The following is a 17,295-nucleotide window of genomic DNA, read 5'->3' on the forward strand; positions in this document are numbered from 1 at the left end:
ATCCAAGCTGCTTTTTTTTTTAAGTTCAGTAAATTTGCCCCTTGCCCTCAAACACCCCAATCAGTAATTACTATTCAGTTACAATTAATTGCAGTCTCCCTCACTGCCTTCACTTTTTTCTTGGGGGAAACTGCTGCCAATTGCCATACAGTTACAAATAGAATAAAAGCTTCTATTGGCACTGGTTTAGTTGCCATATGGAGAAAGGGGTGTTCAGGGAGGTTTCTGTCCCAGCATGTGGAGGGGGGAAGGTTAATATTTCCTTCCACAGCTATGATGCCCCTTGGAAATTGCTCCATGCATGGTGATTAAGATAAGGAAAATCTCTTGCATTGGCATAGGTGGGTCCTCTGGTCTCTGGGAAATAGTTCTGGGGTCTGAGAAATAGATTTAGGACCAGAGTCTCATGGATGTAGGCCTAGCAATGGTCTTGGAAGCAGGAACAAGCTTTCCCAGTCCTTCCTGCCACCCTTTCCAGAGATGGAGGGCACACTTCAAAGGGAAGGGAGCCGTTGCTCCTCTCCTTTGCCTCCACTTTTCCCTCTGGGCTTGAGCCAAGTCTGGTTGGCTTCACATTAAGGCCAGACCTCTGATTTGTGCTCGCCCAAGGAGAGAGAGCGCAGGTGATGCAGGCAGCAGCTGCTTCACAACACTCAGCTTCTATCCTGGCAGTCATCTCTGGTGCTGATCTGTGGACTGCACAGCTGGGAGAAATGGGGTTGTAAAGGCATTGGCTGCCCCTGTCCTGATCTCTCTGCTGTGTCTCTTCAGAGCTGTGTCTCTGAAGCTGTGTATGCGGGAGAGAAAATTGTATACTGTAGAGTGAGGGAAGTCGTAAACACGTGCAGCTGAGGGAATGCATGCTTCTTTCCTCTAAAATTCCCCTGAACACGATGGGAGGAAAAAAAACCCAACAACATTATTGGCTTTGGGCTAGATGAGGTGCTTTTCCCATTACCTTCTCTGCTCAGCCCACAGATAAGAGAAATATGCTCACCGTCGCTGACTGGTCACTGGGAATGTACATTAGTGACCTTTCTCGCATGTGTTTTTCACCATCCCTTTCCGACTTGCGCACTTCCCTGGCTGTTGCCTTCCCGCGGGCGCGTTCCTCGCAGCCGCATGGGGGCGCCCTGCGAATTCTTATTGCGCCGCTGAGCGAGGCGGCGCAGGAGGAGGAAATCGCGTTCAAGTTCGGCATTCCTCAAGCGGGGGTGGGAGGTTGCCCTTTTCCTTTTATAGAAAATCGTGGAGTTGAACGTCAAACGACTCCCTCCCCTGCCCGTCCATCGCGTCTTTTCCGCATTGCCTTTTCGCAGCGTGCTGGCTCCCGTTTGGACATGATCTCAAAGAATACCATCCAGAGAAGAGAGCTCCCCCCGTCTGCTGCTAAATAACTGGGAATGAATGAGACCTGGCACGGCTCTCCCTCTCGACTCCCGTCAGATCTTCCAGGCGGACTTATAGCTCAGGGGTGTGTGGGACGCTTTAAAGTTATCCCCTGCCCTCGTATATCTGCACGGCTCAGTTTGGCTGAGCAACCTGTGCGGCGTTGCCAGTGTGACTCTGGCTGCCCGGAATCCCATTCATACCTCCCGTGTGGAATGAACCAGGGGCATCCTGGGGTGGGAGACGGATTTCCGAAATCAGACGGATTTCAGAAATCCGAAGCCAGCTCCTCAGCCTCATCTTCCTCTTCCGAACGGGGGCAACATGGAACTGCTCGCTTCCACCCCCGACCCCTCCATCACCATGGGGCTGAAGAACGCGCCCATACATCTGAACATGCTAGCAAGACTCCCTAGCCTTCTCAGCCAGACGCTCTTGTAGCCGGTGGCAAAGTCTGCAAGCACAACGGATTGATTAGAATAATTAATTGATTAATGGCACACCGCTGAATCAAACGGCCCACATGTGGAGTTTAATCAGAGGACCCTCTCCCACGAAAAGTGTTCAGAGCCAAATGACAAATTGTTTTGTGTAAATAATCTCACCCCTTCTGGGCACATTCAAAAGCTTCTCCAGAGGAATAAATGATTTGTTTCTGTCTGTCAAAAGAAACGAGACGAGTTAGTTTTGGTACACATCCTCTTTGTGTATCTTTTACTTTCTTGCTAGCATTGATTAGTTAATTGTGTCATTTACAAAAACAACAAATAGCCATGGTTTTAATGACAATGTAAAAAAATACAGTATTGGAAGGTTTTCAGTGTTGGTAAATACACATTAGGGGGAATAATTTAGATGTTTTTAAAGGGGACATTTGGTTTTGGATGAATTTTCACAAACTTTCTCATTTGGGACTGAATCCAAACGTACAACAAGATTTCTAGTTTTATATTTGTCTTTCAAAACGGTCAAGTACCACTCCAAAGGATGACAGCAATGGTTGGTTTAAAGCACTCCTCAGGACGTAAGTTGATATTTGGCTGCTGCATTAAACTGGTATTGCTGCCTCAGTGATGTGACCTGTTAAGCCTCATGTCAGTGTGTGCAGCTCTGCAACTGACAGCCACAACCTGGAGTGAGACTGGGAAACACTGAATATGATGATGTGGTTGAGAGCGCAGGAATTGGGACTGGGACTCAAGTGATCTGAGTTCTAACCCCTGCTCAGCCATGGAGCCACCTGGGTGACTTTGGGCTAATCACAGAATCTCAACCCAACCTACCTCACAGGGTTGCTGTGGGGATAAGATTGAGAACAGGATGAAGAGAATGATGTAAGCTGCTTTGAGTTCTTTAAAAAAGAAAAATCTAATAAATAAAATGATGATGATCATGGTTATGATGAGGAAATATGAATACTAGGGGATCCTTACATATAGGGGGAACATTTGTTAGTGGAGCTCCTTATTTATTTATTTATTTATTTAGGAAACTTCTATGCTGCCCCATTCGCCGAAGCCTCGGGGCGGCTCACAACCATAAATAAACTTCAAAATAGAATAATATAAATTAACAATATAAATTAAGTCGCCCTGGCCAAAGAATAAAATAAAGAATATTAACAATTAAAATAACATTTGAATAAAATGCAGTTGCTAATTTCAGCTTTATAGGAACTACCCGTGGCACTTTAAAGTGGCATGGAGTTCAGCACCATGGATAGCTCCCCAAAGCTCAGAATAAAGCTGCATTGCATAAGGAAGCCCATTAACAGAGGAGTCATTGATCTCCTGCATGGTGGGAGAGCAGCCAGTGGATTGGGCTGAAATGTCTTCCCTATGCTCATTATACCCAGCTTTTCCTCATTCTAGCTCTTTGTTGTAGAGGGACTGTGGAACGCTTGAATTGGTATCTGGAGGCAGTTTTGGAACAAACAACACAGAACAATCTGTCACTTAATTCAGACAAGGCAGAGATGTTGTTGGTAGGAAAACTAAGTACTTTGGATGGAAATTCATATTTGGCCTTAGAGGAGGTTGCATTTCCAATGGATCAAGTACATAGTTTGGGAGTTCTCCAAATGAAGATACTTATCGTGGATGCTCAGACAGTGGTAGTGGCCAAGACTGCTTTTTACAGATTCAGGCTGGTACACTTGCACTGATCTGGAGAGGAGGAAGCTTGCTTCACTGTGTCCCAGTGATGCCCAGGGCAATAATGGTAGTGTCTGTAAAGGCAGTTCAGAAACTTCCGCTGATGCAAAAAGCAAATGCCTGAGTGCTAGTGGGTGTGAAGCGATCCAATCTTAGCCAATGCACTCCCAAGCCACATTTAAAGGGATGGCCTGTGAGGGTGCAACTTGGTCCAGGTCCAAGTTATCTGAAGAGGGCTTCCTTCACCTGTCCCAGTCTACTTCATTCTGAGGTTATCAGCTGGGGCCCGTCTTGTTAGCTCACCTTTGAGAACAGTCAGACTGATGGAAACTTTTCTAGCAATGCGACTTTTCTTGCAAGGGAATGCTCTTAGGTATTTGTACATTCAACTCCCATGAATCAGTGTGCTCTGATGCTGTTAATTTTTAAAATAAATTCTTCAGTACTTTCAGTAGCAAAACTGGAATGTTATGAATGAAAAGACCATCAGCAATTCAATTTGTATACATTTTAGTGGGAAGTTTTTGTCTGGAACATTGTGATAGTAATTTGTCTGGATTCAAGAGAACAGCTTTGTCAGACAGTCTGACTGATTCATGTGCAAAAATATCCCAAGATGTGCTTTAGGAAATTCTTCACTTGTGGATTGCGATAGCAGCGACATTGCATAATCACAACTTGAAGCAAATTACTATGCTTTTAACTGGAAGCTGTGATTGTGCAGCTAGGATATTTTATTGTTATTGTTATTTTATAATGAAGCCAAGGTATTGAGTGGGGGGCAAGGGAGGCAGAATTCACTCATAAAAATGTGTATACAGGTGGGAATAATCCTCATGACCTTAGTAGCTCAGTTACAGTGGCTGCTAGTGATAATGCTGGTGAGTGAGGAAAAATAAAGGGCTTAGACAATAAAATATCAATATGCTTCTAGCTTTTCACAGGCAAGCAGTAAGATGACAAGACACTGCAGATGAGGATGTTACTTAAGACCACAAAAGTTAACACAATGAGATTACTTTGGCATGAGTCAGGTCAAAATTACTTTTGATATCTTAGACAACATCTGAAGTATTTTTAAGTCAACCAAATAGCTCCAAATAACCTATCCACTGTGATAAATTAAACCACTGATACAGAATAATATGGTATACATTATTATAGATGAATAGGTTGTACTATTTAGCTTGAAAAATAAAAGGATTACCAACAATACGGTTATTCCCCCTCTATGATATAATTTATTATTTATTTATTTTATTTATTTAAACATTTTTATGCTGCCCCATTCGCCGAAGCCTCAGGGTGGCTCACATCAATAAATTAATGTATCCTACAGGTTAAGAATAAAAAAAGAAGACGAAAAAGCAAAGGAGTTGAATCAAACTTTAATTCGCAAATAAAAGTTAGCAAATAAAAGTTTAAACCCGTTTTATTTTTCTTTGGTACAATTACATAAAAACCAATGTTCATGGGTGAGCTCCATGCAGCTAAAAGATTGTTGGCATTTTTAAATTGCCTTTTTCTTCAGCAAGCCATCAATCATTTCATCTTTCTTCTGAGTGTTTCAAGATGATGACACTCCACCCACAAGGGTCCTGTTTTTTCTCACACTGTCCTCTTCACCAAAGAAGTGTTTGACATAATGCAAGCAACTGTATCAGCCAAGGGCTCTTCTTTAAGAGCTCTGGGATGAGGAACAAAGGTATGCCAGAGCATAGTGTCTCAGCTTGCATTCCTGAAAAGCAGAGCTTAATCACTTGATCTTGTTTTTATGTCAGGAGCAATTCAACACAGTTGCAAAGATACAATCTAAACAAATGCTGTGGCAGTGGACATGTCTATAAGAAAACAAATGTTTATTTCTCTTTGAAGGAGGAAACAGAATCAGTGAGGCTGGATTATAGGGCTGGTTATTGACTCTAGAAGTGACACAAGTGAACAAAAACAAAAAACAAAACCCCCACCCTTGATTAATTGATTAATAGCACGAATTACCCAGCTGGACATGTGGGAAGGACCAAGCCACTGCAGTAGCTTTTATATTGTTCCTTATTGTCATTATACCATCACAGAGTAGAATTTCCAGGCTTAGAATTGTGCCAAACGTTCTGAATTACACAGGAAAATTACAACGATCTATTTAATATTTCAGAATTGCCATCTTTCATTAAAAGGATGTTTCAGACTTGAAATTTTACTCAGCTCAGCTTCTGTCTTTCCCCTATATAATCCTTTGGAATCACCTCAAAGCTCTTTCCCCTTCCTATTGTGTTTTTTCTTGTAACATATCCTGTATGCTGACATCTCAAAAGAGAATTCTTTTGGCAGTGTTTGGTAGGAGATATTTTAGCCTACAGACAAATATCAGTATAAGAGAATTTGAGTGAAAAATATGAAGTACTTGTGTATTTGTAGCCTTCAGAAAATAGCTTTACCTATGAATCAAATTATCAGTCATCTAAAATATATTTTCATTACTAAATGTACAAGAACCACATGCAATGTTCTGGTTTTCCATAAAACAGAAAATAAGAATAAACTGGGAAAACTTTTAATCCCCGTATTTAATAGATCAATAGAGCCATCATAGGGTAGATTCCTTAACTATTACTATTAGTCACTTATTTTTTATGTAGCAAGATATTGGTACTGAGAAGTTCCACCTCACTGCCTTTTTAAGTGTCATCCTAACTAGCACCTGCTCTCAAAATGTTCTGCTTATCAAAGTAGGCTTCCATCGCTGGATCATGAATTATATAAATTGACTCTGTTGCAACCAAGGTAGAGGGCTACCCAGGAAATCGATGTGGCTTCAGGACTCCACAGCGCCAAAGAGGGCACTCAGGTACAATTGTGTCAATTGTGTCATTCCATAGTGTGACAAAGACCCCAACAAAATTGTTGGCTCTGGCTACTGAAAACCCCAAAGATGTTCAAGAATCTCTCTGATTCCTTAAGTCTCCATGGGCAGACCATATGAATGATTCCCCCATCTGTGCACGAAGGGACTGGCACCATGAGACCGAATTTGGTGCAGTGAGACTGGCACCTATGGCAAGACAGAACAGGAGCCTAAATGCTCTTTTCAATTTTACACAGAACTTCTGGAACAGAACTTCTGATCTCCCCCGCCAGCACCACCACTTTTCCAAGGAACCAAACCTCCAAACAGAACATGCTTTTCAGTCTATTTATGTTCAACACGAATCTTTGTTGTTTCTACTTTCCTTACAAACTTAGCAAAGATGCAGTCCTAGGTGATGCATCTTGATGATTGTAAGCCTCCAAATTCCATTAGAAATTGTGGAACCAATATTTGCTTCCTTCTCTCCTCATCCTGCATTTTTCATTATATGGGATTTTTTGCCCATGTAGGGCAAATCATAGGATGATTCAGGGTAGGAGGGGAAAAAAGCTGGAGAAAATAGTTCATACCCTGGCCTCACCAGTCCCCTACCTTCCTTGTCTATGAAACACCCTCCTTTCTGGCTCTTCAAAGTTGCTTTCCTTGGAGGGCAGCCAGACCAGTTCTTTCCATTATGATTACAAGGAGCGGCAGGGTTGGAACTCTGATCCACATTATATAGCATTGGTGATCATTAATGCTATGTAACACATCCATTCTGTGACTCCTTTGGCAGGCTGTGAAAGTGGGCTTTTGCAAGCAAGGAGGAGTGTTGGAGACATTCTCAAAATGAGAGGAGGTGAGGAGCTTGCTATAAGCAGTGGGATCTTTCTTCTTTTAAAAGAAGTTTATCTCTGCCAGTAATGGAGCTTGAATCAAACCATGTTTTTGTAATGACACTATATTGTGATGCAGCATGGTTCAAGGGGGAAATGGTTGTGAATGAGTCACAGGTTGGAGCTCCACTGCTGAGGTATTCATATTCTTAACATGTGTATTCAAAAGATATTAATAAGTCAGTTCCAATAGCAAAATTAAGGGATGCAGGTGGTGCAGTGGTTTAAACTGCTGTGCTGCTGGACTGGTTGATTGAAAGGTCACCGGTTAGAATCTGCACAATGGGGTGAGTTCCCATTGCTCCGTCCCAGCTCCTGCCAACCTTGCAGTTCGAAAGCATGCAAATGCAAGTAGATAAAAAGGGACCACTTCAGTGGGAAGGTAACAGCGTTCTGTGCACCTCGGTGTTTAGTCATGCCGGCCACATGACCACAGAGACTGTCTGCGGATAAACACTGGCTCCCTCGGCTAGGAAACGGAGATGAGCACCGCCCCCTAGTCAGGCATGACTGGACTTAATGTCAAGGGGAAACCTTTATCTTTACCTTAATAGCAAAATTATATTTATCATGCTCTGCAAGGCATATTTTCAGACTGAACCCTAGACCAAATCATTGTTGTCCTTTTTTAAAATCAGGTATGGACAAATCCTGGTTTTACTGAGAATTTTGGTTTCTCTCAGTTTCTAATTTCTCCACTCTTGATTTGAGCTTGCTCCACTTGAGATACTGTTCAAAAACCATGCACATAATACATACATACATACTTCTCTCTATGCAGTTCACACATTTTTGTGAGTAATGTTTATTTTAGCATTTTTGAACATTATTGTCAATAATAATGTTTTGTGTCCATTGTCCCCTAATATACACATTTTTGTACTCCATTTTTCAGTGAAGAACTCTATTGCAAAATGTTGAGAAGCATGAGCTTCAAAGAATAACTGAGTTTTGAGTTGCATCTTGGCTTGAACATGTGACATTAGGTATGTTTGCATCTGCATGTGAACCAAGCATTTTTCTTTTTTACCCCAAAACTAAAAAGCATCTCCTCCCTTCCTCCCCGTCCCTGCCCCCATCTCTCTTTGCTTTAACTGAGCTCAGGTTCCTTGGAAAATCCACTCTGCTATTAACATTGTTTAATAAACCTCAAGGAGCGCTGGGGGATCTCTCTTCAAAGCAGGTGGGAGATCAGCTTTAGAACAGTGAAAAGCCAGTCACATCGTGTGACTTGACACGTTTGTGTTACAGACATCCTGCCAGTGATGCAGGTGGTGAAGGGTGCACCCAGAAGAAGAGTATCAGCCCTGCAGTACTTTCCCTTTTCTTGACTAATGCCCACTCAGAACTACAGTACAGTCTGCTTTTTGGTCACCTGGAATCTGATCAACTATGACTTTGCCCTTAAACTTTTGCTTTGCTGTTGAAACTTGTAGTGATGGTATCTAAAGATGGATGTTGGAAAGAATGTTGCAATGAACGTCATGCCTTCTCACCTCACGCAGGGATTCCTGATTTGGGTCATCTAAATAAGTAGTTGCTTCTTGTACATAGGGCATCATCTCTCTCATTCCCCCATTTTATTTTTTTAAAAGCTAGTTTCCTCTGAATCAGATTCTAAGTATGTTGCTTTCTCTTGCCACCTGGAGATTCAGAGTGGCTCCAATACTAGCACTCTGTCAAACTCCCCAATCCCCACAAAAAAAGTGTGTGCATGGATTTCACTGATGTCAGTGAAAGAGTTGCTGGCAGAAGGACAGCAGAAAGGGAATGGGCCCTCGGGAAGGTGTCCCACAGCCTGGGAGCAATCACTGAAGAGACTCCTAGTCTCTTCTGAAGGCAGTAGTTCTCAAGACCTGGACAGGCTTGCATAAGAGAAGGTGCTTCCTCAGATAGCCTGGCTACAAGCCATATAGGCCTTTAGAGGTTATAACCAGCAGATGAGGCTCAGTTGCCTCTGACAGCTGTGCCAAAGGCCAGCTGTCAGTGGTGCTCTTGGCTGGTCACTTGACAAGAGTTTCAATAGCTGTTCTTGCCAAATGGCTCTCTGGATTTCTGGCTTTGGCGTTTATATCATGGTAGGTTGTGTTTTCCAGGTTTGGATGACACAACAGACTAGTAATGGTAAAGAAGCATGATTGCGTTTTCCCAATTTCTCCTACCAGTTTCATGTATATGTGGAGGATAAGAAGGAACCCTGAGGACCCCCAGGCCAAGGGCCATGGTGTCAGGCAGGAGTCTTCCAGCACTGCTTCCTCAGGTTGTCTTCCAAGAAGGACCAGAGCTGCTATATAACAAAGCTTCCCAGTCCCACCTCAGGCAAGCTGCCTCAGAATGGTACTGCCTCATGGAAAGCTCTAGCAGAATTAATAAGGGACTGAAGGAACAAAGACCTCCAATCTCTAGTGATCCTTTCCATCCACTGAGTCGGTCCACGTGCTGAAGCTGACTCTCCATTACATTCTGCCACAGCCCTCTGCCTCTTTTGCTTTCTGGCTCCCATCACCACCCCCACACACATTTTGAAGCACTGATTTGGTTTGTTTACATTCTGATTGTCAGTGATGTGAATTGCTGCTTTCAGCAAGGGCATCCCCTTATTTTATATCACCTAATTAATAGGCATAACATAGAGGACGTTGGGCACAATGGACCATTTCTTCCTTTGATTGGATCATAGTGAGGCAGCAATGGAAATGGAAGGCCAGACCAAGAATCTGCTCATGCACACAGAGATCTCTTTGTACAACTCCTGAGTGTGAAAGAGAAGCATATTTTAATTGCTGGCTTATAGTACATTTTAGAGAAGCGGTCTATGAATAGCCACCTGATTTTTAAACACCAAGGCAATTGCCCACATGTTTGAAAATGACACACAGATTCTCTGAATTAATTGTTCACAGTAAGCGCTCAAAATTTTCTTTCTTTCCTGACCACCAGTTTCTCTAAGAAGCATAGTGATTTGAATCCCATTGAAATTAATGGGGTTTTGAAGCTAGGTCAAAGGGCACAGCCTGTTTTTGTTAAAGGTAATATAACTAGAGAGAAGGAGAATTGTACCTTTGCTCCAATGTTGCCATTTAAGTAGAAAAAGGGACAGTGAAGCAAGCCCTTTCATGAACTCAATTTCCCTTCAAACGAATTGTTCCTGGGAAATGTCCTAGGATTACAGTCTTTTCTGGGATTGCAATGCCAACAATCTTGTGGTGAGACCTCTGGAAGGAAGTTAACAGTGCATTCATCTAAGCATCCAGCAACATTTTCTGTAGATCTGTTGTTGTTACGTGCTGTTAAACTGTCTCTGACTTAAGGCAACCCTATGAATGGGTGCCCTTCAAACATCCTGTCCGTGACAGCCCTGCTCAGCTCTTGTAAACTCAAGTCTGTGGCTTCCTTTATGGAATCGGTCCATCTCATGGTGGGTCTTTTTCTTCTTGTGTGGTGGTCCCTCTTCTAACCTGCACTTAGAAGGACTCGCATGACACAAAGCAAATAGGTTGAAATTCTATTTAAAAATTCTTTAAAAGGTTGTCAAAGCATAACATGAATTTTAGTCAAAAAAGTTCTCCTTGTCACTGGCCTCGATTAAGCTGCTTTCTGCACTCATCCTCTTTACTACCACTCTGGATTGGCCCTCAACCTCTCCGCCTGTGTCCTTGAAGCCTGTTTTGTTCACTTAGGGCCGTGTGTTCCTTTTAAGGGTTCATCCTATCTCTCTTTCTTATCTGAAAATCTCTCCATTTCACCGAGGCTGGGTACATGGCATTTTTGGCTCTAAGGGTCACCTGTGAAGCTGGCCTGGGAACTACCTGGACATTTGCGTGCGTGAACACAAACACTTGATATCAGCATGTGCACCACCCACAGATTACTCTTTTCTCACTCCCAGCAGTAGCAGAGAAAGAGCAGTGAGTATGAGGACTGCTGTGGAAGGGAATGAAGAACTTCATACAGCTGCTCTTCCTAGCAAGGAATGGATATCTGTGGGAGAATCTGCCAGGGAGGAAGCGCGGCCGTGACCATTTGGGGGTGGGGTGGGGAGAGAACTTTTGTGGGGTTCCAATTAAGGCACTGGGGGACCGTGTGCAGCTCTGGCTGAGTTGCTTCAGCTCCTTATTTTCTGCTTCTCAACATACCCATGGCTTTAAATCAGCTGTGCCACATTGAAATATACACTGAATATCCTTGTACTTGCAAAAGCCCCAGTGTGTTCTTAGGCATCTTCACTAAGGAAAGTGCATATTTCCCTGTTTGGGGCAGGATCTGGGTCCCTCCTTGGGTTGTCATACAGAAGCTCAAGAAGTGGAGCACAAGCTTATTTGCATTTTTGTATCCTTCTGCTTGTTGATTGTTTGAAGCTATTTCTATGCAAAAGTTTATGTGCATTGCCTACAACATTTGCAGTTCATTTAGAGCATTTCAAAACATTTTGCAGCACACAAATTCTTCAGAAACTCTGCTCATTCCTAAAGTAGCTCAGCATTTTAGAAGTCAGATAAACCCAGTATGATAGTGGTGTGATACTTTCTCTCTAATGACCTGTTTTTGAAGATGCCCAGACTGTGACTACTTTTCCCATTTATTTCTGAAATTAGCCAATCAAGCATGAATTTCATTAAAACATGGTCATTTTATTTTTAAAAAATCTTGTAATGCAATTCAACTTCCAAGGAAGTGTTGTGAAGCATTAATATTTTTAGATCATTCAAACTCCAAACTGTGTGAATGATGAACAGTAAGAAAAATAAAGAAATAGAATTGTGTAAAAATAGCTTAAGAACAAAAGGAGAATGCATGCAATGTTCCCAGTTTTTCCTGAAACTCCCATACTATTATACTTAGAAGCCTAACTGTGAAAGGGAACTTGGTGGTTTATGAGCATCCTCTGCAAGGCAGGAGATGTGGCAGAGGCCAGCTGTCCTCCCATCCTCCACTTTTCACCTGACAGGCTTTTTTTGCCCCTATAGCTGGGGTGCTATATGGTCTTCCCTCTGAGTTAGATTTATACCATGCAGCTAGAGTGCTATTTGTCCCTCCCTCAACTCTGCCCCTGACCTCAGATCAGGAAATCCAAAATATCCTGTGGGAGGGTTGCGGTGTTCCTCCTCAGAATCTGGCCCTCTTCTGTTCATCGGACTTCTTGTGCCCAGCCTTCGCTTAGGAAGCAAGCCAATCTGAGAGGAAGTCCTCAAATGCTCCTGGGACTCTGGGTGAGCAACTGGCAACCTTCTACAGTGCATGAAGCACAAACAAAGATTGCAGAGCACGGTGTGAAAAAGGGACCCCGCTCGGTGCGCTTGCTGGGAAGTCAGACTTACAGGCAGGAGAAAGCAGGCTGTGGTCCAGGGAGCCAAGCCTAGGGAATCTGATGTATTCCCACCCCCAAAATGGGTTCTTCACACATCCTTACCCTGTGGCCCTCCAGACCCCTCAGGAAGCTGAATTCCATGTCAGATAAATCTTTGGGATTGCATCCAGCAGTGTGTTTGGGCGGAAGGGGGCTGAAAGCAAAAGGGGTGGGAAAGCTCTCCTCCAAATACCAGCGTATTTCAGCTTAAAGCCTTTATTGCCAATTATTATTATGCTTTAGGAGAGGTATTTCGAGTTTTCAGAATGCAGAAATGCACAAAAGCTACCGTATTATTGGTTGGGTCAAAAGGGGGCTGGATCAGGGGAAGAAAATATGACATTTGGGGAAGACCATGGGGCTAGAGTGAGACTCTGGGACTTTAGAAGCTATAAAAATTGCACAGCTTGCCCTAATCTGGTAATTTAGAACAGAGAAATTAGGTTGAAATAAAAGTTTTGTCTGAGGATAAACATTTTATCCTTTAAAACACTTCTTTATTAATATTTCAAAGTTCTGTTCTAGGCTGATTCAAAGATTGGCTGATTACCCAAACCATCTTATTTAAAACCACTAGCCTGTTATGATGCTTTTAAAAGGAATTGGGATGGTGGTTTAGAAAAAGGACTCTGGGATAAACAGAATAGAATACCTCAAATCCATACCAATCACAGAATTAGTATTGATTGATTAGTTAATAAACATTGGACAAGGGCTGGCAGTTGTTTTCAGTTGGGGACACATCAAATGGTAAAGCTAAATAATTGCTTAGTACAGTTTCCAGTGGGTTATGCTTGGAAATGAGGTACAGAAGCAAACGAGGACCTAAATGAAGCCAGATCAAGGCAAATTCAAACCCCACCAAAAATGCAATGTAATATTATGGTGACCACAGTTAAAAGCGTGAAGGGTGAGATTTGCTGTGAAAAATAATACAGATGTTATTTCAAGCACTTTATGAAACTACAATAACATTCAGAGCATGTAATAAACATGCCAGTGTTGATTATGAGCATATTAGGCTGATGATTTATACTTCTTAAACTGCCCAATCTGTCCTATATATCATTGAGATCATTGGCTTTTTACATAGTGTTCTGCATTTTGGACTGTGCTTAACATGAGCAACTCGCCTGCCGCATGGATGCTAATTTAAGAGTACAATCCCATGCACATTTTTCCTTTCAAGGACCTCAAGGTGGCTTACATAATTCTGCAGGACTGAGCCATGTCCGTATCCACCACCCATACATCTTTCTGCAGGACAGAAAGTCCTGACAGGCTGTCCTGCCAAGGTTCCTGTTGAAGCCATGCTGTAATACAGGCTGGTCCTGGCAGAATACAACCTGGAATACAGGCTTGGCCTAGTGACAGAAATTTCAAAGGTAATTCTTCCAGATCCACTGAGAAATAGCTGCATGGGTCTCCTGCCCCTCATACCAGGCTGCAGTTGGTGTAGGAAGGTTCAGCAGGAGTGAAGTCTGGTCGCAGCCAGAACCTACCATCAATCTTAGGACTCAGGACAGGCAGTTTTAGATTCTCCTCCAGCAACACATCTCCCCGTCTCAAATGTTGTGTAGGATGCAACACACTATCACATCCAGCACAATGTCCTCTTCTGCACTGACTAAAGTTACAGAGACCCCTGCCACACCTTTACCCATCAGAAGGTGCACTTCACAGGGAGTCTCATATGGCTGTGCTAGTAGTTGAAACTCTTCTCCTCGGTTGTTCTGGAGAAGCAGTTTGGTGCCATCAGCCGTGACTGCAAAGCAAAAGCCTGGCCACCAGGTTCAGGAGGCAGATAAGTTTTCCAAGTGCATGGGGACTTCTAAAGAAGACACCACTCTCTAGTTTGTCATCCAAGGGAGAGTTCCAGAAGATGGCTGTGTTGTGATTCCACCTGGCCAGTGCAGCATTCACATCTAAAAACCTCCCCTTGGAGTGCACCAGTGCCAGCAGCACCATACTGTAAAGACATTGCTGGCTGTAGCATTCCTTGCCCAGTTGGGCAGTGGGCTTAAAATCCAGACTTGCATGGAATCCAAGCCCCCAGCTTCCAGAAGCCCTTCATGTTTCTCTGCTCATCCCCCACCTTGAGCATGTCTGCCAGGTGGAGCTGATTGATCATGTGGTCTGTTTCTTGGAAGATCTTGCATATGGTAGACTCAGCCACACTATATGTGGTCCTCAAGGGAATGTGGCTGATGTTGAAAGCCAGTTTGTACAGGACGATTGCAAAGTGCTTTCTCAGCCTGACTGCACGTCTCATTGCTGTGTCATGCCATTGGCATGAATCAGAAATGATGATCTCAAAGGTGGTCCTGGACAGGGAAACAGTCGCACAAAACAGTGTCATTGCAAGCATCCACATCTAGCATGGAAATCTACACTGCTTCCTCAGGAAAAAGGGCCCAGAGCCAGACGAAGCATCTGTCAGCAGTTAGTTCCTCAGTCACCATGAAACAATCATGACACTTCTCATCCTGTCTAAACCAACAGACATTGTCATCAGTTGCTGGCTGGAGAAAGGATGAGGGCCTATCAGGTGGAATGTTGCTGTGAGGATGCTCTACTCTCCCCGTCTGGCACAGGCAGGCTCCAAATTACAGAGGATTCTGGGCATTCAGCAAGAAAACCACTTTTCCTTGGATGGGAGGCTCCTCATGACTGGGATGCGTCTCTGAAAGGACCTGCCCTTAATGGCAAGTACAGTTGGAGGGGCACTGGGAGCTGCCATTTGCAGCTCTCCTTTTCCTCCTCAAGTGTCGTGCTGCTGTTGCTGCTTCTGTGGCCAGAGAGCAATGTGAAGGAGAAGGAGGAGGGGGAAGGTTGCAGGGCAGACTGACTGGGTTGAGAGGTGGAATGCAGATGCCTCCCAGTTGCTTTGTGCCATGAAGAGAATGGGACAGAGCAGGTTGCCTCAGAAATGGGAATAGGAAGATGTGCAGAAGGAGGCATGAGGCAGCAGGTCCCACCACACAGAAAGGAACAGCACATTCTGCCAGCACACGTGGTTCAGAGAACATGCTGCACCTTGAAGTGGCAGGAGGGAGGCCACAGTGCCACAGTGAAGGGGCCACGGCTGCCCATGGAGCAAGGACTCCTCTGGCTCAAGGTACTGAAAGGTGAGAGTAAATTGTGGCTAACACACAACCATCGCTCTCCCCACATCAGAGATCTTCACACCAGCAAGTGCCTCTGCCAGAGGAGGAGTACTGGGGCATTCAAGAGGAGAGGGAGGAGAAGGGGTGGAGGAAAGAAGAGAAAAGGACACCACGATTAGCCAAGGAAAACTTCGTACAAGACTGGCAGCCCTCCCAGTCTTCTCATCCACCACATGTGTGCCAGTGAGTTTTCAAGTCTTTAAATCTGTCCTGATGGCATGAAAAGAGGGCTTGATGCCCCTTTCTATCCATTGCTGGGAAAAGTGGGAGATGGTGCCTTTTACCCTGCATGTTCATCAACAAGAGAAGGATAGATAGTTGCAACTACTCCAGGAGACATAGTCTTGCTCAACAGCATGGACAGCTTCCCCACCCTGCCTGGATGACTGGAAGGGCTCCTGCCACTGCCATTCTTTCCAGGAGATTCTGTGGTAGTTGCATATCAGGACCAAAAAAATATGATGCCTGGCTTGGGTGTAACAAGAAACCATCATGGTCTGGAGAAGTCATAGAACAAGCCACTGTTTCTTATTCTGGTGTCCAAAGACTAAACATACCACACGGAAATACCACAACTGGATTTGAACAACATGATGGACAAGTCATGGTAAAAAAACCACTGTGGCTTGAGGTGGGATAAGAATCCACTCAAATCAGGTGCCAGATCTTTCTGGACATGGAACTTTTGTTCTCAGTGAAGTAGAGCCTTCCTTGAAAAGGACTGAATGATTAGATTTGTTTTCAATTTTTTAGCGGTAAACTATGGATCTGGTGCCCCCTGGACTGGTGCCCCCTGGATGTGTTGGACTACAACTGCCAGAAACCCAATTGGACTTGTTGCCCAATCCATCCAAAGTGCACTGGGTTGGGCAACTTCAAATGGGGAATGATGCCCAGTGTGCTTAGCTGAGGAATATGTCATGAAGCTATTTTGGCCTGTGCTCTTTCTCTGCCTTTTTCCAGTTAGGTTTCCCTTGTATCCTCATGTATGAAGCCTCATGTATGAAGGCTGAAATACTCAAGGAGTCATTCCCATTACTATTTTAGAGTTTGGAAAATAATATGCATCAAGCTCAAAAAAACCATTTTTAAATTGATCGTTACTTGGTATACTTAAAATTATATTCTCTACACTGTTCTGAGAGTGTTGCGGTAATCGAACATTATAGAAATGTCTTAAATAAATAAATCAATAAATGAGCGTCTCTTATGCCTATTCACTGCTCTTTCATCTTGTGGCATGGAAAACATCTCTGGAATGTCAGCATTTCTGTGGCTTCAGTTAACTCTACATCAGCTGACATGGTCTTCTGGATCTTTTGTGGTGCTCATGGATCTTTTCTGTAATTCTTATATACAATTAGATATTTCAGGCAGGAATTTGTTGTGCTAAGTCTAAGAGAGTATCCCTTTTTCATGTAAGACTAATTTCACTCACTGTTGATGATCCAGGCAAATATTTCAGTAAGGCAGGGACTTACTTTGCCTAGGCAGC

This window comes from Varanus komodoensis, unplaced genomic scaffold, assembly GCF_004798865.1.
Source record: "Varanus komodoensis strain SLA01 unplaced genomic scaffold, ASM479886v1 scaffold3, whole genome shotgun sequence".
Taxonomy (NCBI): domain Eukaryota; kingdom Metazoa; phylum Chordata; class Lepidosauria; order Squamata; family Varanidae; genus Varanus; species Varanus komodoensis.